This window comes from Quercus suber, unplaced genomic scaffold, assembly GCF_002906115.3.
Source record: "Quercus suber isolate HL8 unplaced genomic scaffold, Cork oak 2.0 scaffold_336, whole genome shotgun sequence".
NCBI classification, from domain to species: domain Eukaryota; kingdom Viridiplantae; phylum Streptophyta; class Magnoliopsida; order Fagales; family Fagaceae; genus Quercus; species Quercus suber.
In genome coordinates, this window is record NW_027069788.1 from 189,875 (window position 1) to 217,542 (window position 27,668).

The 27,668-nt window shown below is 37.1% G+C and overlaps 1 pseudogene; it reads right to left on the minus strand.

Annotated features, from left to right (window-relative positions):
* Positions 1–5,970: 5,970 nt before the first annotated feature.
* Positions 5,971–12,121, minus strand: LOC112037049 (glutamate receptor 2.9-like; annotated as a pseudogene).
* Between the last annotated feature and the right edge of the window lie 15,547 nt (positions 12,122–27,668).

Below are 27,668 nucleotides of genomic sequence, written 5' to 3' on the forward strand. Positions count from 1 at the left end.
TTGTTTGAGGGCCTCAGCCTAGATCTGGGAGCAATAGCGCCTACATACGCCAGGAACTTGAGTTTTGTAAGCTACTTCTATCTCGGCCACCCCCTCAGCATAAGCTGCAGCCTCGGCTTCCTCTTTGGCAGCCAGGGCCTCCTCCCTGCCAAAATCCACCTCGGCCTTAGCTCGTAGGGCCTCATCTTTGGCCCACTCCACCTCTCTCTAGGCCCCCTCGGCAGCAGCCACCTTAGCTTTTAGATCTGCGATCAGCTCCTTCGCGATCCTCAGCTGCTCTTCCGCTTGGCTCAGATGCCTTGTTTGCTCCCTAGCCTGGTTCTGGGCACCAGCGAGACCCGACTCTGCGCTGTCCCGAGCCCTGGTCATCGCCTTCAACTCCTCCCTGGCCGTGGTGAGGTCAGCCTCGGAGGTCTTGAGGGTCTGGGTGGCCTGAAAGCGCCTCTCACGCTTTAGGTCGAGGGCCTTCCCCTAGTCGTTGGCTGCCGCTTCCAACCTATAGGTAGCTTGGATAGCCTGCCAGAGTAACTAATGCATTATAAGCCCAAACTTCCCCAAAAAAAAGGGGAAAAAGGGGAAGAGTTGAAATCAAGAAAATCACAAGTATTGGGATTCTTACCATCCCCAGATAGCGCTTGAGGTTGAGAAAGACCTGTTTGCTCCTCAAAGAATCCAGCTCGGCCATATCCGCCAGGAGCAACAGGCATCTCTCCAGTGCGTCGGCCACGTGCGCACCTTCGCCCTCATTAAAGTCTCTGAAGGAGGTGTTGTCCCTCAAAGGCTCCCCATGGAGCATTAAGGCAGGGAGCCAGGCTTGAGCCTTGGACGGGGTGGTGACGACCTGTCTATCCTGACTTTTGCCGCCTATCCTTATCTGCTTGGAAGGCCGCAGAGTGTTGTCCTCATCCTGCGAGGACACTGGCTTATCCTCCATAAGCCTCTTACCCTTGTCCTTCTTCTTCTTGGGGTCGGCGGGCACGGACCCATAAGGCAGGCTCATCTGAGGAGAAGGAGGAGGAGGAGGGGGAAGCTTCTGCTGGGCAGAAGTCGACCTAGTCTGAACAGACTGAGTCTTGGGAGGAGGAGGGGGAAGCTTTTGTTAGGACTTTTCTGGTTGGCCTTCGATCAGATCCAACAAGCTGGTGTAGGGTTTCCTCTTGTAACCCATCGTTGGCGGGGGAGAGGTTTCTGAAGCTAGAAAGTTTGCTTCGGTCAGACAAGGGTCGCCCAAGTCTCCGGGAGGATCCTTGGACTAATCGACCTGATCGAAGATGTCAAACTCTTCCTCGACGGGGCCAAAATCGGCTTCTTCCTCTTCCCGCTTTGGATCCTCCTCTGTAGCCTCAGCGAATCTGTGGGAGGAAGAGGGGACGGCCAAGGTGACAACTTCTGGATCAGAGGGCTCCTCGGGGAACAGAAACCCGTCCTTAGTCATAGTAATTTTCTGTAGCTGAGGGTCGTTCGCTCGGATCACGTGCTTCAGAACTGGGAATGATTTCTGAACAGGAGTGTACCCCAAGATTTTGTGGGCGGCTCTAACTTGATGGTCGTCCTCGTTTACAAAAATTGACGCCCTCAGTACTTTCTGCAAATCCTCCCTGTTGACCAGGTGGAAGTGGCGCTCAAAGGCGTGCGGGTCTGCAGGAAGAAAACACATTCACGTTAGTAATCAAACGTAGCAAAAAAAAAAAAAAAGAAAAAAAAAAAAGAAAAGAGAACTTGAACCCCCTCCTATTCCCACTGCCCCACTTGGTATTCCCTCCGTCGTTGGGCAGTGAAGGCCATCGTGCCATTCTCCGGACACAATGAGGAAATCCTCGTTCAGCCCCTTGCTAGACTCAGGGAGGCACTGGATGAGCCGTACTCTGTCATCCCTTGTCTTCAGGTAATACGACTTTCCCTTAAGGAGCTGAAGGTTGTAACACCAGTTCCCGTCGTGGTGGGTCAACCTCAGCCCCATCTTCTCATTCAGGACGTCCACACAGCGCAAAATCCTGAAAACATTTATTGCGCACTGGTAGCCCCTTATCACGGGCCCTATGGGGATCCTCATACCCCCTTCAAGGAAAGCGATAATGGGAATCACCACTTCGCCCTCCTCTCTTTGAAAGAGCCACTACCCATCCTCACAATACCTCAGGCCTACATTGCTAGGTATCCCATAGTCGGCGATGAATTTCTCCATCGCCTCCTCAGTGTAGACGTATTTCTTAAATCTACCCATCCCAAGTGATGCCTAAAGGAACTAAGAAAGAACAAATGAAAGAGAAGAATGGGTAAAGAGGAAGAGAGCTCAGAGAGGGATAGAGCGACTTTCTGGAAAGAGGAGGAGCTCCTCGGACAGGCTTTTTGTGTTAGAGATGTAAGTGAGAGTTTGGTTGAACTCAGGATAGATGCGCGAGAATTCTTGATTGCAAATAAGAAACAGGAAAAAGCAGTTCGAATGGGTATTTATACCCCAAATCAAAGAACCATGCGGGTTTTCCCGCCCATAAATGCGAAGCGAATCTCCACCGTTAGATTGGTAACGCCTCGTTGAACGTGGAGAGCACAGAGCCGCCTGAATTTAATGAAGGGCACGTTACGCACTCCGAAACGTCATCAACGCGCCTTGGGCAGATGAATAGACCCCAGTACTGACGGGGGATAAGGCTCGACTGGGCACGGAGCAGGCCCAAGGATGTCAAAATCCTTCTCCCCACCCGAGGATGCGTGCAACAAGATTTTGAGGGGCTATTGTGGGGCCAAAAAATCAAGCAGCCTCAACCCACCAAAACCAAACCTAGAGGCCCATGCCGAGGATGCATGTGGGGTCTGAGGATAAAAGTACGGCGCCCGGCCCCCAAGGAACATATTCGGGGACGACCCCGTCCTCGGACATCCGAGACCTTAGAAGTACACGAGCACCATTCCACCAAAGAGGGGTCTTCTTGAATATCCGAGGAGGAAAGGATAAGCGCCACGAGTCGGGGACAGGAGCACAGTGAAGGAGCAAGTCTAAGGCAAGTTGTCATCTCCACATTAAATGCCCTCAACTAACGTCATGGCCGCATTAATGAGGATAGGACTCCTGAACAGTGCTGTCTTGGTTGCTGCAACCCACAGGAGGAATGAGAATGCGGCTGATGGGATAGGCTCTCAAGTGGTGGCCTGGCTGATCAACGAATGTAGGGTTAGGATCAGTTGAGAGAGGTGTATATAATGTAAGGAGTCTCTCTTGAAAGAGGGACGAAAAATCTGAATGAAGAAGTACTGTAGCAACTTGTATTCTTTCAATCCTGGTAATCAATCTTCAAAGAAATAATAAGAACTCCAAGCTCTGGAAGGCAAGTCTGAGGAGCATTATTGTGCAGCCCAATTCCTGTCTAGGTTGTTAAACCCACATGCAACCATGCATGGCAGTTGCATTCCTTACTAGGGCCTAGTTCTTGAGCCCACTCTCTATAAATTCATTGAAGGGCAAGCTGGGCTTGGGTCCACTCTCTCAACCCGTAGAAGTGCTCAAACCCCGGTCCCTACAGTAAGGATCGAGGTTCAAGTTTTCAGAAGGGGGTTTTCACACACATATATACTTAGATTGGGTTAAAGTAGAATTTCTATCTTTATATATATATATATATATAAAGAAAAAAAAGAAAAAAAAGAAAAAAGAAAGGGCATTTCATTTGATATTCATAGTATTGTAGAGAAATACAAATGTTTTTATTATTATTGAAAAACAAAGGAAGAGCCTATGAACACTCCTTAAATTCAAAAGACTATACGTTTGCAAATTGTTCAAAAACGTTTAGCTTTTTTCTATTTGTCATATTATTATTATTATTATTATTATTATTATTGGCAAATAATCTAACTTTTTTTTTTAATATAAAAAACTAGCCTTTAATTTTTTTTTTAACACATTTAAAATAAAAATTTACCAAAAGTTATATCTCTTAATAAATGTTATGCAAATAAGTTACTGGAAATAAGTTATTTCAAAATGAACGGCACTCACTTACAATACATAAGGTAAGGGTTTTATAATGGGCATGAGCTGTATCATTTTTACCCCCCTTTTTTTTTAAGCTTCAATATTTATAAGTCAATGATGGAAAACCCCAACTCATGACTTTACCCTTGAACAATACCCATTTTATTTTTAGCGGATTAGACTACAGTACTGGGCCTAATTCTCTTTTAATGAGCTACCCACGAGCCTTTTTAATAGGCTTTTGATGACCTTATAAATTAAATAAAAAATATTTATAAAAATAATTTTATCATTTTATCATTTGTCTATCATTTACAATTCTCAATCCATCTGTAATTGCCACTGGGCCTTGTGGCCTAGTGGCACCCAGTTTCAGTGTTTATCTTTAGCTTCGGGGTTCTATTCCCTGCATTTACCCAACAAAAAAGAAAAAAAAAATCCATGTGTACTTTAGTATCAAATAATTTAATCATAAAACAATAAAATAACTTGTTACATAAATTTCGCAACTAATATTAATTGTTATCTTCAAAGTGGTGGACTGTTCGGTATCCTTTGTATTTGATACTTATATTTGTATAAATACAATTAACTAAAAATATAAAATTATTATTCTATAAATATTACTATAAGAAAGAGAAAAAAATAATGAGAGATAATATAAGTTTAGAGAGCTTGGGAATTGAGTTTGAATTTGAGAGATTTTTGGTGAGAGAAATGAAAGAAATATGGTGGTATTAATAGATTTTAGGATACTTAAAAAATAAAAAATAAAGGGCATGATTACTATTGGAACTCCAATCATAATGGCCAATTTGGATGGAGAGGGATGGAGAGAGAGTAAAATACAGTTCACCGGAATTTGAATTTTTTTTACCACTAGAGCTACCCCTAGCCAACGGTAATCATGCCCTTTCCTTTCTCTTTTCTTTTTGTTTTTAAAGGAAAGAATTTCTTAGAAAGAATCACATCATTTTTTTAACTTAATGGTCAAAGAGTTCAAAACCTATTTAAATTTTTACATTCAAAACTTATTTAATTTTTTATTAAGGTTTTGAATGGTTTTTTTTTTCTCTTCTATCTTAATAAAAAAAAGTTACTAGACTACTAGCAAAATATATATTTAGCATGCATGATTTAGTACAATCACTTAAGTATTCTAGTGGTTAGATGCATGTGTGGTATAAAGATTTACTCTCTCATGTCTCACATTCAACTCCTAACCTGCAACTAGGGGGCTACTAGGCTGCCATGGGGTATTTGGTGACCCATTACCTAAAAGTTTGGAGTCATTTTGATTTTTCCCTCCGAAGTTTCAAAATTTTGATTCACTCCCTTCATGTTAGGGGGTCATTATAAGTTTTTAACTAGCAACCCTACTACCCCCTCAAAAAAAAAAAAAAAAAAAAAAACTAGCAACCCCACTATCTATTTTCTGTTGATTTGTCTATTAAATGATAAAAAAAAAAAAAAAAAAAAAACTAGCAACCCCACTATCTATTTTCTGTTGATTTGTCTATTAAATGACACCTCAACTTGCCATGTATGATATATGCTGATTGATTCAATGAAATCATGACATGTGTTGTTCACGATTCCACCTCAAATAAATAGCATAAAGCACTTTAAAGAAATAAAATAAATTCTTTAAAATTCAAAATCGCATAAATCATAAACAAATTAAAATAAAGAAAACTATTTTTTTTATCTTCAACATTTACTGGGTATCCAAACAAAGAAGATTTTCTCAACATCAAATCCAGTCCAGCAACAATCAAAATTATCCTCACCTTCATATCCAAGTTAAGAACTACAGACTAGAGTTGTTCTTAGGACAGAATAAGAGAAACCCATAAACAACAAATTCTTCCAACTGTAACTAGACCCATGAAACATAAGTTTCTTAACAAAAATTTGTGTTTACGTAATTTTCATAATAAACTTAACAAAACGTATGAACAAACTTGAGCTTATTTAGGAAACTTAATGAAAGTATATTAACAGTTTTCAAGAGCTCTTTCTGGGGTTTTTGGACTCTCTTCATTTGGGTGGTCACTTAACTCAATAGCTAGTGCTAATTGAAATGCTTGACCATTTGGATTGGGATCACCAGATTCTCTAGTAGGCATTCCGGATTCTTCTGAAAAAGAAAAGTGGGAGTTCGTGTGGACTAAAAATCTTGATGAATTTTGTGGGCAGTTAGTGTTTGTTGAGGCTTCAGTTGTTCCAATAACGTGATCACTGTCTATGCCATTTTGAGGTGCGCTCTTCCTAAAAGCATGCGAGCTGAGGTCTCTTCTGTCAAAGATTCTTAAGGTATGATAAATTCTTCTCCATATTGAGCTTTCTGAATTAAAGCTAATCAAGATTTGTTGTCTCTTCTTGTAAAGGAACATAGAAACAGAGATGATGAGAGCAGCCAAGGAAGCGATCCCCGCAATGAGGAACAGGCCCGAAAAGCTCGCAAAACTGAGGCTACCAGAAGAATCTTGGGTGTTAGAATCTGGACAATTGGTTTGTTCCCCTAGCCAAGCTTTTTCAATCTCTTTCATCTTCTCTCCTTCAGTTACATTTAAGATTGCTCTTGAAACATCAGATACTAGAGGGGAACCTATTGGAAAGACCTATGACACATTAAAATAAAAGAAAACTACATGAGCAACTACACACCTAAACAAACACACACACACATATGAGAGAGAGAGAGAGAGCTCTTACAAAGCCAAACCCATCAGTTTTATATATTGATCCAACCATAGTATATTTGGAGCAATATTTTCGTTGAAAAAGCTTCATGCAAGGGGTGTTATCAAAAGCAGCAGCTATACCACCATTTGCACTTCCTTTTGATAAAAGTTCATCACATTCTTCTATAGATTTATATGCCTTCAGCTTATTTTCCTCAAAATTCATTTCTTTTAGGATTCCCGAAACAAAAGAAGCTTCATGGTAGCCGACATACGCCCCACTCTTAATAAATTGGTTGACATCAGTAACAGTTGGTTGAAGTTGTTGAACTGTTAAGAGTGACGCCAAACTTGCTGTGTAACTTTGAGTGAGAATAAGCACCACAAAAACCCATATGATCATCACAAACCTAGCAAAGTTGCTTACCAATGCCTCCCCTACAAATTATATTCAAATGGGTTTTGGAAAAGAACATAATTGCATCATATATATGAAAAGTTAATATGAGATTGAGATATTATCCAAGTATACCATTACTCTATGGGAAATGTAAACACTATTACCACTTTATTATAAAAATCTTACAAACTAATATGACATTAAATGTGATTATTGCCTCTTCAATAACATAATAAATAATTATTTGAATCGCTTTTATGATTAATAATTTATCAATTTGTAATATTTATATAGTAACATTTATACTATCACTAACATTCCTATTAGTATGACTTGTTTTTATGCATGATAAAAGAGAATTTAAGGAATCTTAGGAAATAATATTAGTTTCAAACAATTTTTTGGCATTGTAGGCGTGCAGGATGGACAAATAGTTTACTACTTGATTGTTTCTGAAGTATGGATATTCCTTACTTTCTGGTTTCTATGAAAGAAGTTTCTAAAGCTGTAATTAGCCTACAAGAGGTGAATATATGTAGTTGATGCATTTTGCATGGTCCTTCTCCCAAGTATTTCAACTATTCATTAGTATTATAATAAATTTGAAAATGGTGAAGGGAACTCACTCTGCGCAAAAACCATGGTTGAGAAGGAGTACCACAAGCTTGTTCCAATCTCATGCAATGGAGGCCCGCGGAATTCATCATTTACACGATGTTCAAGAACCCAAACTACAAAGCCAATGAAGACAAAGAAACACCCACTTGACATCCAAAGGTCCCAAGTTAAAGGCTTCAAGAACACCCATGCATTTTTCCTATTGTTGTCATTGATTGGCACTACCATTGTTAACCCAGATTCCGTGTATGGCAATGTGAAGTCGACATAGTTAGACCTGTTTGCAATAATAGTTGTATCTCCTACCACAGCATCAAAATTCTGTCAAAGTAAAATATCTATATCCGTCAATCTCAGTACTAATTAAGCACCATTGTTTAGATATAGTAAAGATTAAACATGATTTCTAGATATATTGGACATATCTTTCTAGAAATGTACTTAGTATTATTCATGTATGAAATTAATTATATTCATGTATAGCATTGGGAGTTATACATGTAAAAAATAATTGTTTATACCTATGCAATCTTCTCACTTGTTGTAAGAAAAAAATATATTGAGTTCTTAAGTGTTTCTAAAACATTTGGAGTAGTCTAGTGTTTCTCATATCCCCTTTACGTACTTGTGTGTGCCTTCTGATGTTACACAGAAAATCAGTAGGCTAAATGTTTTGAGCTTCGATGGGCTTGAGGTTACTTGGAAGGCCTGAAAAGAAAGAAACACAAGATCAAAGGTAACCGGGGTGAACCAGCTAAGAACCCTCCAATGCTTAAGTTAATTTTCTCTCTCTCGAACTCAGGAATTCCAACTCTATAAGTGGTGAAAACTTACCTTAATTTGATATGGTTGAGTCCTTTTATAGTGAGTTTTGGAGTGGTTACTTTTTTAGTAACTTCCTCAACATAGGTGGAAGTTAAAATTTCAGACTTAAATTCTACAATTGCTATTGGAAGTTAAGAACTTAGTGGGAAGTTAGAGCGATGAATAAAGATTTCGTTCCCACTTCAGAATAGTAGAACGTGGTTCGAATTATAAGTTTTTGGATAAAGATTTACTCTAAAAATTTCTAAGTATTGAGCGGTCGTCCAAGTGACTCCATGCTGGATGACTTTCTTGCACTAGGAGTACCTTTTTCGGAGGCACTCATAGGTTAGATCTCTATTGCAATTTTGAATATTTAACATATCAGGTGGATGACCTTTCTGGTCTTTGACAACACTATGGACAAATTGGAGACAGTCCAATAATTTTTGGTTCACTATCACCTTGAAATTCCAATAAATTGGTATCAGAGCACCATATTTCTGGAAAATATAGCAATGAATGGGATGCACTTTTGGCAATTTAATACTCGGATCACAAGATGTTTGGTAGATAGTTGAGAAAGGATATATGGAGCCTGGAAATTAATGAAGCCACTTTGAATCCAACTCAGAAGGATTAACAAGCCGTTACTCATTTATCCATTACTAGATGATGCCATATATGAGAAATTGGCAAATGCAATAAGTGTGGGAGATTCTCCAAACCTCTCACAAAGGCATCAATAAAGTGAAAAAGACTCACCTTCTAACACAAATAAGAGAGTTTGAAGCTCTTCACATGAAAGAGCCTGAGTCAGTTTCGAACTACTTCACAAGTCTTGGTACGTAGTTACAAATCAAATGAGGAGAAATAATGAAGATGTCTGAGATGTTTGTATCATTGAGAGGATTCTTACTCTTTGAAGCTAAAATTTGAACATGGTGTCGTGGCCATTGAAAAGTGAAAGAACTTGGACAATTTCGTTTGATGAACTCATGAGGTTATTGCAATCCCGTGAAGAACGGTTAACTAGAAGTACGATCGAGAGGAGCTATTGAGAAAGTTTTGTTAGTTTTCTCTAACTGACAAAAGGACATGCTCAACATCAAAGTCCAATAGTTCAAAGGGATCGTGATCTTGGTCGTGGTTTGTTGGGAAATTTCTGAATAACAATGGAAAGATGAATCAAGTAAATAAAGAACAAGACTTGGCACAAATAGTCGTTTTCCTTACTCAATATGTGTCCCCACACGACTGTTGCTAACGAGTTACTACAAATTCGTTCTCAAGATACAACCAAGCCTAGCACTTTTGAAAAAGACCCACACTAGTTCTATTGTTTCTAAGATAAATATGTGAAGTTTTTGTGTAAAATAAAAAATAAATATTATTAAAAAATTAGAAACAATTTCCTGTCATTAGAAACATTTACATATCAATTAGTACAACTTTTGGCTAAAAAACTGCGAAAAACCGCAATTTTTTCTGCATAATTTTGCCTCACACACTTCGCTCCTTCCAAGTGTCAAGCAAACTATGAAAATTTCAAGACAGAGGGCACATAGAGTTTGCCTTTTGATTTTGCCTCTCTCATGTGAGGCGAATTTTCACCTCTCTCTTCTATGGTACAAAAAATTTCATATCTCTCGGCAAATTTTCTACTTGTTTCACTCTACCTCACCTATAGAGGTAGTAACGCTTTTCCACTTACACAAAACAAGATTAGAAAGCAAAATCTAAATGAATATATATATATATATAATAAAGGTTCTCCTTGAATGTTTGGGCAATCAGTCTATTAGTGACAAATGCACCCACAAAATAAAATAAAATGAATTTCTATCATCATCAGTCCTTTTTTTTTATTTCTTGGCTAATTTCTTCAGCATGAGTATTTTCATTGTAGGAAATGGTTTAGCTCCAAACATATTTGAAGCCTTGAGCTCCAACTTCCAATAAGTTACTTGTGTTCTTTCACGTGCAATGCGCATAACATCACTTGATTGAATGGGTTAAGTGAGTCATGTGTATTATACATGATAAGGATTTAATGTCCTCTTCCTATTAGTGGTTGAAGCACAAGGCTCTAAATATGTTTGGAGCCAAACTTTTTCTTTTGTGGTATGTATGTACTCATGTTAGATATATTTCAAAATGTAGTAAGATGTAGTTTGTTACTAACCCCAAGATATACTTGATAGACCATATCATTATATGTACCAGCGCTGTCCCCATTAGGCTTTGCAAAGGGAATGAACTCGTAGCTAACAGCATATGGCAGTGTTTCCATTACAGCTTTGAAGATGTCTATGCTATAACCTGTGACATGTGTTGTGTTAGTGCTAGGATCATATGTCACCTTAACAAATTCAGTGCAAACATCCTTCACAGGAACTCCTATTCTCAACTTCTTCCCGTTTGGTGGAATTTCCCAACCTTTTGGGACACACCTTGAATCACCCGGCCATATAATGGGTCCTACATTTTTCTTGGAAGTAGAATACATGCTTTCGTTGGTAGAATTCAATTTCCTTATGAGTCCCTTTTTTGGAGTCCAAAATGCAATCACTCTTTCTCCATTACCATTCACATTAATTATCTGAAAATTTGATGATTGTAGTTGCCCGTTATGGAGACTAAACTCTCCAGCAAGGCCATTAAATCTTGTGCTCAATAATGCTTTGCTAAGTTTGGGACCATTTAGAGAGATTGCAAGATCAGTTGAGTTACTTGAAGTAGTTGTTTTTTCAAAGCCAAAATTTGTAGTCCAAGCCTTCTCAATTGCCCTTGCTAATGCTGAAGCAGCATCATATGCCCATAGACCTATAACATCTAATTCAACATTCAAAATGGTTGGGTTGTCTTGATGGAATTTCCTTTTCCATCGAATTGTAAAATTTTTAAGCTCAGATGTTTCTAAAATATCAGTCTTTACACCCAATACCCCTTGCATTGAGTCACGGAGTACTAAAGATTTTATCAGGTGAATGGAATTGGTGATAGCACTGGTCATGATCCAAACATAGCCTTCACTCATCATTCCTATCTCTTTTGCATTGGTGAAAAGCTGAGAACCAAGATTGGGAGGCATGTGCACTATGAAGACTCTAGTTTGCATTGTTGTCAACTTACTAAGTTCTTGTTCAATTTGTTCATCTGTGGCCATTGGAGGAATGACACTTCGATAGGAGATACGAGCATCAACATCTTGCAAGGCATCAATCAAGAAAGGTATCATACTTTGCCCATAGTCATTATCTATATAGATTGGCACAACTTCTCTCCAGCCAAAGGCTCGGATAATTGCACTTATAGCTTTTAGTTGAGATAAGTCATTTTGAGCAACTCTGAAAAAATATGGACTGCGAAGGGAAGTAAGAGAAGGACTTGTTGCTGAGAATGATATAATGGGCACTTGGGCTTTCTTCCCAAGATCAATAATGAAGTTGGCTTCCATAAAAATTTTGTGGCCCAATAATGGCTTGCACTTCCACAGTTTTAATCAGGTCTAGAGCTGTAACTCAAAAACAAAGAGAAATCCAATCAAAATCTAAGTGATTAGGAACTTAAGTTCAAAGATAAAATTTGGTAACTGTCCATTATACTTAACTAACTTATAACACCGTGCATATGCATGGTGCATTTTAAAATATGCAATTAGATGTATTTTATAATTCTTACATAAGCTAAACATAGTGATTATTATATATTGCTAACTCCTAATTCCTAAAAAAAGCCTTGTAAGAATATTCTTAGTAGAAAGTACAAATTGTTCATGCTTATGTATTTTAATTTAGAAAAACTATATTATTTTACTTCTTAACTTAATTTTTGTTATTGTGATGCAATAAATTTATTTCACGCGTTCATTTTTTAAATAAAAAATGAAAAATTAACTTCTAAAACATAATATAATTTTTAATTGAAATTTATATTTGAACTAGTAATAAGTTTTTGTAAGAAAATTTAGGTTTTAAATAAATTGGACGCAATTTCAAATGGAATCTAAATAGAATGAGTTAGAAATAGTTTTAGATTAAGTAATTTTAGATGGACTTGAAATAGTTTCATAGGTTAGAAGTATCATACATTCAAAATTGTATAAATGAGATGAAATGACCGTTAGCACAAATTGAAACCCATTTCAAAAATAGGGACATTTTGCCTCAAATTACTTGTCTATAGTACCATCGATATATCAGATTTGATATCACGTAACTTTGGCTTTAGCTATATGGTAGTAGTTTATTTGTATTAGTAAGTCTAATGAACCAAGCCATGCTTGCAAAGCAATTTTGGAGAATAAGCCATAACCCTCAGTCCCTTCTTGCCAAAACTTTCAAAGCCAAATATTTTCCTAGGTGCTCTATACATAATTGTCACCTAAACCTCACCACTCCGAGTTTGGAGGATATCATCAAACAGGACAACCCAAAACTTAGGGAAGGCAGATGGTGGATTGGAAAAGGTTCGGATATTCATCTTAACCACCCTGATTGGTTTCCATGTCATTCACAGAACCTGCAAAACCCAAGCCTAATCACAGGCACTGCAGCTGATCTAATTGATCATAGTTCTGGTGCTTGGAAATCTGACTTGGTTAGAGCTATTTATCCTTTCCCTCAATGCTCTAAAATTATGAGAATTCCCGTCTCTAAGACAGGTGCAGTTGCGGATAGACTTCTGTGGAAACATTCTAGCTCAGGGGATATTAAAGTCAAGAATGCCTACAATTTGCTGCTTAAGGAGTCTGCTCAACCTTCCCCCCAATTTAACACAGGCCAAACCAATTTCCTTCTGAGGTGTGGAATCTCATATGGAAGGTGAAAGTCCCCCAAAAAATTGGCAATTTTGTGTGGAAACTTATGCATGACAGCCTCCCTACCTTCCTTACATTAAGTAATAGAGGAATCCCAACTAACAGTACTTGTCCTCTGTGTAATGCAGAGGATGAATCTGCTTCCCATTTGTTCCTCTATTGCACCTTTGCTAGAGCCTGCTGGCATGGTTCTCCTTTAGCTGTCCACACATCTGAGTTAAGCAGTACATCGATTCAAGTCTGGATTGGTAACATCTTGATCAGATATAAGCAGTTGAATAAAGATATGATGGACTATCTTCAATCCATCTTCACCTACCTTTGGACTATGTGGAATCACAGAAACCTTGTGATTCATGAAGGTAAGACACCCAATCGTATGGAAGTAATACTAACTGCTCAAACTTGTGACAAGAATCAACATTAGGCAGCTTGTGAATCACTGTTCAGCAAATCAAAGAATTGGAGGGCCTCGGGATTTATTCGTCAAAATTTCTGAAGCTAGGAGAAAAAAAGCAAAAAGGAGTGCCTATGCTTTTGAAGCCACTAACCTTCAAGGAATGACCATGTTCACGGGGTGTACTAGTAGTGCAGCAGCAACAGGTTTTGATGCAGCTCAGGAAGCTCTTGTGGAGGCCGCCATTCGAGCTAGGAGCCTTGGGTTTAACAAGATTTTGGTTTTGAGTAGCAGTAGAAGAATAGTCCAAGTCTACAATATGTAATGTGTACCTAGTTGGCAAGAAAAGTCTATGGTTGCCGATGTCCTAGCTCTACAGCAGCATGGTCTTGTTTTTAAAGTTCTTTTTGTTTCCAGGACTACTCTTAGCAATGTTTACTCTTTAGCTGACTTGGCAACTAGAGTGCCTATCCACCACAGCTGGGTGCACCCAACAATTTTGCAAACTCTATGTTCCAATGCTTCCTTTGATTGGTATCCAAAAAAAAAAAAAAAAAAAAAAAGGTATTTCGTTTTATTTTGTCTTTTTTTTTTTTTTTTTTTTTTTTTTTTGTTTTGAAAATTGTGTGTGTGTGTGTGTGTGTGTGTTTTTTTTTTTTTTTGGTTTGTTTGTTTCTGGACTATTATAGTTTGGCTTTTGTTGTTGTATTATTTGGTTTTCTTTTATTATGTCTATGACTTTGATCTGTGTTATGTTTTAGAGTGAGTTTTCTAAACTATGGTTTTGATCATTATATTTTAATTCTTGATGGAGACGTTGGAAAAATAAAAAATAAGAGTTCTATTTTTCCTTTTAGATTATATTCTTGATTATATTCTTAATTTAAGTTTAAATTTTCCCTATATTATCAATTATGTTAATTATAATTATGATTTATGTTTTTTAATTATAGTTTTAGAAAGATTTCATTCTTGAATTATCTAACTCAATTCAAATTCAAAATAATGCTCTTTCTATCAAATCATAAGGGCCTTTTTTTAATTTAAAAAAATAAAATAAAATAAAGATTTGTCTAGTTGTCTAAATAAAAAGTTTAAAATTAAAATTTCTGTGGGGGTAGAAATTTGATGAAGTGGTGTTGCCATGTGTCATACCTAAAGCCGAGAAGGTCAATGCCATTCCGAGGAGATCACACCCTCGAATGGTAAGGCCACATCAGTGACACGTTGCTAGAGGAGGTCCTACCATTGAGAAAGAGCTACGAAAAGGGGGTTAGCCCTGACATGAGTGAGAGGATGGTAGCTGCCTCCACATTTAATGCATCCTACCAAATCTCCTAACTACATTTATGTGGAGAAGACCCCTGAACAGTACTGCCTTGGCTGCCGTAATTCACAAGGGGTTTGGGAAGGTGTTTAAGGGGACAAGCACTCAAGTAGTGGACTGGACGATCAACAAATAGAAGGCCAAGATCATTTAAAGGGAGCTATATAACGTAAGAGATCCTCAAGGAAGTGAGGACCGAAACATCTGTAAAGAAAAATTGTAGCAACAAGAACTAAAATTGTACTCAAGTTTAAGATTGATATATATAAGGACCACTCTCCTCGGATTTAGTTGAGGAAGGTTTTCTTAGTACAAAACTTGTTTTCCTTTACTTTCTTACTATCTTTGATTTACTGTGCATGTTGTTTGATCCATTAAAGTCTAGCTTTTAAACTCATTTTCTACAAATCCATTATATTGGGCTTTTTGGGCCTTAACCCATTCATCTTTTGGGCTTAGGAACCAAAGCCAGACCCTACAATTGGTGCCGTCTATGGGGAAGGCTTAAGCTTTAGTGAGTTCAACGTCCAACCATGGTAGGATCAAGGCAAGAATGGGAGGAGTCTATCGATTTCCAACGTCAAGATCAGTTCCTCAACCTTGAGCGGAAGAGGGACCGTGAGGTTAGTGTGCACACTACACATACTAGCAGGAGCCAGTCTTGAGGCAGGAGTCACATCTCTCATTAGAAGAATGCTAGAAGCTTGCAATTAGAGACTGACCGTCTTCGCAGGAGGCTATGCTACAAGCAACGAAAAAGGACTCCTTCAGATTTTGACCCTTCTTCTGATGACAAGGGAGATGGTAGCTATAGGCCTAGGTCTAAGACTCCTCCCAGTGAGTCTTTTTCGTATGATGAAGACCATAATTACAAACGGAGGAGTTAAAGTTCACCTCATAAAGGTCTGGGTAATGATGCTATGAGCAAGGCTTTTAACCAAATCTCTAAATCACCGTTTACGTGTAGGGTTGAAGGGGGAAAGCTTCCCCAGCATTTTACTCAGCCAACACTCACCATGTACAATGGAAGAACGGATTTCGTTGGGCATGTGAGTCATTTCAACCAAAGAATGGCTGTACATTCCAAGAGCGAGGCCATAATGTGCAAGGTGTTCCCATCCAGTTTAGGGCCTATGGCGATAAGGTAGTTTGTCGGCCTGAAAGAAGGCTCTATCAACTCCTTTATGGAGGTTACTCGGGCGTTTGGGGCCCATTTTGTGACTTGCAGCAGGGTTCCTCAGCCTTTGGACTCTTTGTTATCCATGGCAATGTGGGAGAAGAGACCCTAAAAACGTACTCAGACAAGTACTGGGAGATGTTCAACGAGATAGATAGGAATTTTGATGACGTAGCTATAAGGACTTTTAAGGTTGGCTTGCCCGCCAAGCACGACCTGAGAAAATCTTTGACTAGGAAACCAATCAGGAGTGTGTGTCGGCTCATGAACCGCATTGACGAGTATAAGTGGGTCAAGAAGGACCAATAACAGGGAAAGGGGAAAGCTAAGGTGGTCCTTCAAGATAGAAGGGATTTCAGGTCGGATTGGTACAATAACAACTGACCTTGGAGAGATTTTGCAGGGCATTCAGGATCTACGACTACTCAGGTAGTCGGTATTGTGTTCCAAGAGCTAGTACACCAAATCTTGGAGAAAATTAAGCATGAGCCATACTTTCAGTGGCCAAATAAGATGGGAGAAGATCCCACGAAACGCAACCAAGTCTCCATTGCCAATACCACCAGGAGCAGGGGCACACTACTGAAGATTGCAAGATGTTGTGGAGTCACTTGGAGCAGTTGGTAAAAATTAGAAAGTTGAAGCAATTCTTGTATTAGCCCAACGAGCAAGGTGGTCAAGCGGGGTCGGGAGCTCAGAGAGACGCTTCTATAAGACCACATTTGGGTATAATTAATGTCATTCTTACTGCTCCAGGAAGGATTGGTTCTCGGCCATCTAGGGTGCTATTTATAGCTCAGCTATCTATTAAAGACTCGCCCCCTCATTCGAAGAGGAGTAGAGTGGGGGTCCAACCAACTTTGAGCTTTTTTAATGAGGACAAAGTTAGGACCTGGCAGCCACATGATGATGCCCTGGTGGTCACCTTTAGGGTAGGTGGGTACGATGTGAAGAAAGTGTTAGTGGATTAGGGCAACGGCGTAGAGATCATGTACCCTAACCTATTTAAGGGGCTGAAGCTAAGGTTCGAGGACCTAACCTGCTATGATTCCCCTCTAATAGGGTTTGACGGGAAGGTTGTCTTTCCAAAAGGCCAGATCTGACTACTTGTTCAAACAGGGATAGTGGTCGTGGAGGTGAACTTCATCGTGGTAGATGTCTACTACCCTTACACGACTATTATGGCAAGGCCTTGGCTTCATGCCATGGGGTCCATGCCTTCCACCCTACACCTGAAAGTGAAGTATTTGTCTGTGAATCAAGTTGAGAAGCTGGTGGGGAGCCAATCTATGGCCAGACAATGCATGGTGGCCGCAATTAGACATTAGACCAGGGGTGAGTCCTTAGCTTCTACAGGGACAGACTTATAGAAATCAACGGTGTCAGTGCTGTCTATGGAGGTGGAGGAAAAGAGGGAGAAATGCGAGCAATTAGAAAGAGTTGTCATTGGCGACGTCGAGGAGAAATTCTTTCAAGTCGGAGTTCAGTTGCCTCCTCAAGAGAAGGAAGGGCTAATAGATTTTCTTAGAAAAAACTTCGATATATTTGCATGGAGTGCCTACGAAGCCCCTAGGGTGGATCTGGACTTCATTTTTCACCATTTAAATGTTAATCTGTCTGTCCTTTCCAAAAGGCAACCATCTCAGTGCTCATCCAAGGAACTTTCTGATGATGTCAAGGATGAAGTATTTAAACTTAAGTGGGCTGGTGCCATAAAGGAGGTATTTTACCCTGAGTGGTTGGCCAACATGGTGGTGGTGAAGAAGAAAAGTGAAAAATGGCGGGTGTGTGTGGACTTCACAGATTTAAATAAGGCTTGTCCAAGGAATTTTTTTTTTTTTTTTTTCCTCTCTCTCTCTCTCTCTCTCTCTCTCTCTCTCTCGCGGATAGACTGCACATGGCACCTAAACGCAAATTTACTCTGGCTCGGAACCCTTTTGGTTCCGGGTCTTCTACTTCTGATCCTTACATTCCTACTCTTTAGTTCGGTTCTGTGATGGGAAGGCCCAACAGGACTTCCTTGAGAACTTTCAGAAACGTGGCGTACATCCGAAGAGTCAAGTTGTCCTGTCGGACTTTTCCGACACTCCTCTACCCGATGTGATTCGGACTCGGGGATGGAGTTCTCTATGTGAGAAACCCTTGAGGTGTCCCATCGTGTTTATACAGGAATTTTATCCCAATATACACGGTATCGATACGTCTGTACCTCGGTTTGCTACGACATTTCGAGGTACACGTACCATAGTTGTTGAAACTAAAAAAATACTTATAAAAAGTGTCATAGGTACCTATGTTTACATGGCAACTGTGGACTAAACAATAGGATAGATGCAACGGTCATGCATGGTCATCTACAAAAAGTTGACCATCCTATTCTAAGAAAATAAAAATAAAATAAAAGCCACGTGAGTGGTCTGCTACCTAGTACCTATGAAAAGGAAAAGATAGACACAAATCAAGTAAAATAAAATAAAATAAAATAAAAAGCTGAAAAGTGAATGGGGAAGGGGCATCACTAGAAAGTAAGGAACACGATTTGATGAAATTGGGCCTCAAAAGTCGAAAAGTGGGGGTGTCACAAACTAAAAAGAAGGATCTTAAAAAGCAACAGAACAAACAAAAGAGAAAAAAGCTGAGAAGTGGGTGACAACTCAACATGAAATTAGGAGGGGTGGAGGAAAAACTGACGAAAACTATTCCATGATCTGATCAGTTGAGAGAAAAATAAGGGAACATCTTCTTTGGAATCTCTCTATAAATAGAGAGAGGCACGCAAAAGTAAAAAAAAAAAAAAAAAGGAGGCCGAAAACAGAAAAAGAGAGCAATTACACACACACAACAAAGACATAGAGAGAAGAGAAAAAAAGAGAGGCACGGACAGAGAGTAACATCAAGCAGAGGGTATAGGTTTGTATATGGGGTTTCATCAGTCCTTTTCTTCTCAAAATCTCTCTCCCTCATTCTCAAATTTGAATTGTTGCTTTGTAATGCAAATAGGATCGGCTTTCGTGGGGAGTTCCTAACTCCATGCATGAAGCTCTAAATACGAATCCTTGACTCATAACTCCTATTTGTACATTACCAAATAAAAATGATCTCAAGTTATGGTGTAATGTTCCTTTTAATTGGAGTCTTTAACTCTACCCCATCAATGGAGTTCTTGACTTTACCTCATCAACGGAATCCTTGACTCTATCAAATTAATTGGAGTCTTTGACTCTACCTCATCAATGAAGTCCTTGACTCTACCAAATTAATGGAGTCCTCAACTCCCTTGAATAAAATGAGAATTCTAATTCCTTCAAATTCCAATATGACTAATTCTTTGGAATTTGTAATCTCTTAATCAAGATTGGGATTAATAATTCTCAAAATAAAATGACCATAAAAAATTGATTTAAGGAAATTTTCTAATTCCCGATGTTCATAAAAGATAAAATTGCTTCAAAGGAGTTTTCTTTCCCTTAATTAAATTTGGAAACCTCAATCAAAATATTATTAAAATTCCTACAAAGAAGCAAATGAAAGAAAGGGAAAACTGCTTGGAAGTTTAACTTCTCAAAAAGAGAATCCTTGATTCAATTTCCATAAAAACATGGTCCTTGACTTATTCTTGATATTAAAACCAATTATCTCACCCAAAAGCAAAATTAAGTCGATGCTTAATTAAATACAAAGTAGTTGACTTAAATGTCCATCATTTAAATTAGGCAAAATCAATTTGAGGATTTTGAATCTAAAACCTCAAATTAAGAACTACGAAGTGGCTTGATCCCCGCCAAGGGTACATAGGCAACCTAAATAAATTATTAGGTACAGCCACAAATAAATAAAAACATATACCCCTTAAACATAAAAATAAATAAACTTATGTACAAAGACAACATGGTTGGAATCAAAGGGTCTTCCCTTGAAACAAGGGATTGTAATTAAGGGATACATTATCTTGCATGGGCACTACTCACATCAATAAAACTCATACGCCAAAAGGCCTATGATTGAAATTATGTTTGACGAATTTGACTAATTTTACAATGTTTGTTAAACATAATTTAACAATATTTGTTAAACATAATTTGACGACGTTTGTTAAACATAAGTTGAAAATTATTGTTAAATGACAATTATTGTTAAACATTGGTTAACAATTTTCGTCAACATAATTTTTGGCATGCCCAATGGGACCCATTCTCCTTTTCATCTCCAACTATGTTTCTTATACATCAATTTTTGTGTTGTACATAGTCTTTCTCACTATTAATATCGTCTTCTTCACCAACTAACAAGAATTTTTTTTTGTTTTTTTTTTTTTTGTTTTTTCCCCTAAGAAATTATTAGGCCCTCAACGGATAAGAATTCATTTCCACCTCTCATAGGGGTTGGCCAGGAAGGAAGACTCTTCCAAGAAGGCTCCGCAGTCAACTCAACCATTTACGTGAAAGAAATGGGAGAAATAAAAATCAGCAATTTTTTTTTTAATTTTTTGTTTTATATAATTTAATTATTAGGAGAGAAGGGATTTGAAATTGAACACTTCTCTCGAAAATATCAAGAAATATCAATTGATGAATTACAAAACTCTTAACAAAAATTATCAATCTTATAAATATAATTTTAATGAATTAATGAATTATCTCTGAAAAAAAAAAAAAAAAACCAACTTTAATGAATTAATTCTTCTATATTATAAATATAATTTTAATGAATTAATGAATTATCTCTGAAAAAAAAAAAAAAAAACCAACTTTAATGAATTAATTCTTCTATAAAAAAAAACTTTAATGAATTATTCAAGACTTAAAGAAGATAATTATTTATCACAAGTTTTACATGGACAAACATATTTAAAGCAATAAATAATCAACAGACCCACACAAACACAAGCAATAAATAGGTGCAATTCCTATCATGTTCATAATTAGTAGTGACCACTAGTTATGAGATAAGTTCGGAATCTATGGGTGCAAAGGGTTGGACCGAGGATTTCAATTGAGGGGACCAACGTATGAATTTTCTATTTTTAATGAAAATTCAAGTTTTTTGGATCATGCTAACGGGTGCCTTTAAGGCAATAGTTAACAATCTATTTGAAAAAAGTTTTGACACTACTTTTATGGGAAATGGAAAAAGATGTCAAAATATTAATTGTTTTTTTTTTTTTTCATTTCCCATAAAAATATTGTTTAAATGGATTGTTAACGATTTCCCTAAGGGCATTCGTTAGCATTTTCATTTTTTTAATAGTGAAAATCCAAGTTAGTACTCATTTAGTATTAACAAAATATTATCAAATGAAAAAAAAATACAAAATAAATGTTTGTTGATTCACTTGCAATGTAATTATCTATTAAAATGAGATTTGACTTTTTTTACCTGTCGAAAATCATCTATAATTGATTCCATATTAAATATCAGAGGAATTATTTTTAATATATTAACTTAAAAACAATTTGTTAAAAGATCATAATCTATAAGTCAATAAAAGTTATCCAAAATAAATAAATAAAAATCTTCTAAATAATTTAAGCTTTTTTGTGAAAAAGTTAAATATTGTAGTTAACTCACCTATAATCTAAAACTCAAATAAAAAGAGTAAATTATATGCAATAACTGGAACTACTTTCTAAGCCATAACCCCTAGCAAGCAATTAACAAATATAAAACTTAAAGAGTAAGGGAAGAGAGATGCAAACATAAGATAACACGGCAATGTGATTTTGTAGATGAAACCGAAGAACTCGGTGAAAAAACTCTCCGCGACCCTCCAAGTCAAAATTGATCCACTAGTGAATAAGTTGGAGTACATGAATATCAAAAAGACCCTCCAAGCCTAATCTACCCAATGTACTTGAGCCCTCCAAGCTCTAGCTACCAACAGACTTCTCTGAGTCTTGTCTTCACTAGTTATCCGGATCTCGCAATACTGCCTGATTGCATTCACCAAGCCTCATTGGCTTCTTTTGGCAAATCTTAAATGCTTCCCAAGTGCTAAAACACTCTCTACACTTTGAATAGGTGTGAGTTATGTTTGAGTACAAATCTCTTCTCTCAATGTATGACAATGGGAGAGGGAAGGAGAAGAAACTACAAAGGAATTCTCACTTAAGGATGTGTAGCTCTCTCTAAAATGGTGGGTGTGTTGTAGAAACCTCTATAGGGTTTTCTTTTGAATAGCCAACTTACACTTTTGTAGGTAATGAGGGTATATATAGTATGGGTGAAGGATATAAGAGTCATACTTAAAAAAATCTAGGCAAAGAATTTTGCGAGTCACTCGCAACTTGGCCTGAGTGTGAGAGACCGCGCTCCCAACCCGTTTTTTGGAGTTGGGCCAAACTCACGTGAAAGGGTGGAGTCGTGTTATTGCCTTTCAAAATGGAGATTCGGCTTATTGTATTTTCCCCTTTAGATTAAGGGTTTTACAGTGAAGTCGGCACTTATTTAATTATTGGAATAAATAAAAAAACCAATATTGAAAAATTCCTCATTTTATTGATTTGCAAATGAATTTACATTGATCATAAGAAATTACATGGCTTTGGTCCTACATACAATCTAAGATAAAGTACATGGCTTTGTTCCTAGTTATAATTTAGAAATTGAAAATTACAAGGATAAGTATTGATCTATCAACCCTTGATCTAAGCTCGGAAACTATGTTACAAGATAGGAAGGTATTAGGCACCCACCTTGCCCAGTGAAACCGGTCTTCTAGACTATGGTGGCCAACATTCATATCTTATCATCCAATATGTCAATTAATTTGTATCTTGAATTTAATGTGTGTGCATGTGATAAACACTAATTCAATTTATTAAGCATTGCATTTGGATTGGAAAATAAATTCTAGTGAATGTGTGTGGATGGTGACATCCTAGATTCAAGGATTTGAAAGAATTATGAAACAAACATTTTTTTCATATTTTTGATGTAGATTTAAGATCAAAACTAGTGTTATGCATGAATATATGATGAACAATCATGAACATGTGAAGAACATGTAAGAACATTTAAGAACAATCAAACATATTCAAGGAATTTAAAGAAACACTAGCATGCTCTAATCTTAAATTAACATTATAGTAACATGAAAACGAGTTAAGAATAGAGATTATACTTGCATGCAAAATACACAAGATGGAGGAGGAGGCTCTTGGTGGAAGTCCTATGAGTAGAGGAGAAAAGAAGAACTAGGAGAGAGAGAGAGAGTGAGTCTCACTCAATACCTTGAGTCTTAGGAAGACCAAGATATGACAAGATTACTCTACTTCACTAGAACTCAAGAGAGGAGAAGAGAGGGTTTTTTTTTTTGTGTGTGTTTTGGAATGGAGGAAAGGAGGTTTATATAGTAGTGGTGGAGAAAATATGAATGGAAAGTCATTTAATGAGTGTTGACGAAGGATAAAAAAGAATCATGAACCTAGACCTTAGTTTAGACTTTGGAGAAATTTGGTGCATTAAATGTAGAGATTGGTGGGAGTGAGGAGCAAGCAAAATTCGGTTTTCCCGTAGCTACCATAACACCCTGCAGAGTTAAATTCAAAAAATCACATCTTACTCAATTCTGATCGAAAGTGTCAGGTTCTTCTTATGCTCAAATTGAAGCCCTAGCTGTCTAGTTTCTAGGAAAATTAACCTCATTCACATATTCAAAATATTTTGAGAGATATCAACGAAATTCTGAGCAGGGGTCATTTGTTAGAAAATAATTTCAGCACAATTAACATTAATAGGCCCCAAATTAGTTTCCAATTAACATTAATAGGATCCAATCACTCCCATTTCAGACTTAAGTAGTTTCAAAATTTATCCTAATTAAAAAAATAATTGCACAAATTATTTATTGAATAATTAATGTTTGACTATCTAATTAATTAAGTGTGTGCAACCTTACCATAAAATGTAGTCTTAACCCATCAAATTATGACACGTCATTAATCTCAAATTGATTATAATTATAACCAATTAGAATCAATTGTTCATAATCACTTATAGTCAAACTCAATTTGTGATGGTGCATCTCGGGCATTAAAACTTGAATTGATGATAATTTTCAATCTGATGGTCAGATTAGAGCTTATGATCAGTCGATTTGATTGTTACAACATCAAGATCATTTTGGTGAAATGAGATTAAGGATCTAATGGCCAAAATTAAGATGCATATTTCCAAGGTGAAATTACCTTATTACCCTTCATGTGAGGTTAAATGCAGTTTGCAAAATAGGGTGTCAACACTGAGTCGCGAAGTAACTTGCAAAATGCAACCTAGCACTTGACTTTTTAGCTTTCAGTATGTGCTTCTCATGTAACTTTTGTGGGTTGCACCACTCGCAAGACAAGTCGCGAGATCAACTTCTTGAGCAATCTTCACCAACTTAATACTAAACTCATTACAATAAAATCTCACAAAATACAAGGAAATAAATTAATGCAATTACAAAAATTTTTGTCATGGAATAGGCCAATATAAATGTTATGTGAAAAACCATAACTTAACAATCTTCCCCTTTGGCTATTGCATGACAAAACACCCTATAACAGACTCTAGACTTAAATGTGAGTTTGGGAACAATGGCAAAACCCACTCACACCTAAATTTAAAACATGTTATGAACTTGGAACATATATACCTGTAACCTAAAATACTTGCACAAAACATATTAGACCCTCAAGGTAAAGCAAGTAATAAAAGGACAAATATAATGTGACAAGTAAAATGCGATCAAGTAAACAAGATGTGAAACATATGAGCAACTTGATCAAACACATGATAGTCATAAGGAAATGACCACAATGATCACTTAGCAAAGCAAATGATCATCCAAACATGCAATCAATAAAGCACAATAGCATAAGGATGTATGCAAGTCCAACATATAAACATGATGCGATGAGAACAACAAAATATAGATACTAAACATAACTCAAAGCACCATAAATACAAACAAGAAAACAAACATAGAGTAAAACAAAACAAAAGAAGGTTTGCTTGATACAACAATGTCTTGTCCCCCTTGGTATATGCATCTCCCCTAAGACTTTCTCCCCCTAAGAATGTGCACAAGAAATAGAATTTCTCCCCCTGAGAATGTGCACAAGAGTCATATAGAAATGACAATACTCTCCGGTATACTCTCTAGTATACTCTCCCCATTTTTTACACAAATAAACAAAAGGGCCAAGAAGAATGAGGAAAAGAAATGAAGAAATGAACAAGGATAGGGATGCATGAGGGGTGCAACATAAATGAGAAATGAAGCTAAAAAAAAGACAAAACAAAATGCTATAAAGCATAAAGTAAACATAACATGCTAAGGATGAGGAAACAAGATATAGACCAAGGCATGACAAGGGTAGCAAAGGTGTGTGCAAGAGGTAACTATGTGTAATGCATAAACAAGGCATAAGAAACACACATGTGGGGCAAGGTATGTAAAATACACAACCAATAAACTAAACATGATCCTAATGAGGAAACATGAACAACCCCAAAGTTTGGTACTCATCGGAGTTCAAACGAGTGAGAAAATGCCTAAGAGGCAATTCATCAAACACCTAGCACATACACTAACACCCTATATATAATGGAATGCATGAACATGGTGAAATCTACCCTTAAATACATGTTCAATGGGGCCAACACAGTCAACAACAAACAAAATGGGACTAAGCCCAACCAACAAAATTGAAAATTTTTGCATGAAATTAAGTTTTCCCAACCCAACACAAAAATAAACCCTAACCCTAGGTTTTAAGAAAACTAAGACAAAATCAAGGAATTGAAATATTAAAAGTGATGAGAAATACCTTGGAGAAGTCTTAGAGTAGAAATCCAAAAGGGTTTTAATGAGTTTTGGAAGAAAATTTGAGTTTTGGAGGGTGGGAGTCGCAGAGTGCAAAAAGACAAGTGTTTTTGAAAATTGAAATTTTGAGCCTTTGAAACTATGTTTTTCTACATTTTGTGAGTCAGTGACTCGCAAACCAGTTGCGAGGCTACTTGTGAAATGTGTAGATGCACAGGGCAGATTTTCGACGGTCAAGTCTGAGTCGCAAACCACTCGGGAGGGACTCGAAAAACTCTCTGCCTGAAATTTTTAAGACATTGGAATTTCTTAAGAATCTCGCGACTTGGGACCACTCGCAAAGGCAGTCGCGAAATGGCCAAACACAAAGTTTTTCAACACAAAGAATTTGACATTTTGAGAAAAACTTTCAACACTAAAGTGACAAAAATCACTTCTAGAAACAAATAAAATACTCAAAAATCTTTTTGGGTTTGATCATCAAGCAATTGAGCATACACACATCACATTTGAACATGTATAATCACACAAATGAAATAAATATTCATTGAACATTAGACTTGTGTGTTGTATGTGAGTATCAAGTATGAGTTAATCCCTAGTCTAGTATGAAGTTTCAATGATCAATTCAATCAAGTCATACACAAATAGCACGAAGTCAAGTGACCTATCACACTAGTAGAAATGAATATATAAGACTCCTCACCAAAGTGTTTACAATGATTGAAAGCTTTTCATTTGGCTTCCATTTTTCATACTTTTTTATTAATACAACTCAATTTTTTATCAACGATGCCATGAAATTTTTGATATTTTTTTGAAGAATAAGCCTTTGGCTTTGGCATCATTCATTTTGAATACATTTTTACTTCACCTTTTTCTAGTCTAACTAGTTTTTGAAGCAAGGTTTTTTTTAGCTCTTTCTTCTTTTATAGATTGACGTTTGAAGAGTTTTTTGACCCAAAAAAAAAAAATGTGAGGAGATATATAAGATCAAGTCTACGCATGTATCAAAATCAATCAAGACAGCTTTGAAGATCTATTTACAACAATCAAATATATATTTTGTTCGGACATATGTGTTTTCACTTGTTAAGAACATATATCATTTGTTTATATAAATTGGCTAATCTTTTGACAAAACGCACTCTACTTGTAATTAGGTAGTTCTAAGTGTTTTTAATACTTCAAGAAACAAGGTTTCAAGATCAAGTGTTGAAGTCATCAAGTCTGTCCAAGAAAAACAAGCTGAAGTGCAAATTCATTAAAGCTCGACACCTGCTCAATAGCTCCTCGACACCTTGCTATCTGTCGAGATTTATAAAATCAGATTTTCTGATCTGATTTCTTGGGATTCGTGAATGTGTCTTTGGAATTTCTTTTCTCCTAACCCTAGACATATAAAAGGATTATTTTAAGAGCCGTCAAATTGTACACAAGTTGCACAAGCATTGAGCAAACTCTGTTTAAGCAATTTGTGATCAAAGACAAAGTTCTTGACCTAGTTCATCTCTTCTGAAGAAGTTGCTGTGTATTTTACACCAAAGGGTTTTGTGACCAAGCATCTTTTTGATCTTCATCGTGTAGGATGAACTGAAGAACTTTGCAGCCAACCTCTCCTTCTAAGTTGGTGTTGAAGTCGCGTACTGGGATCC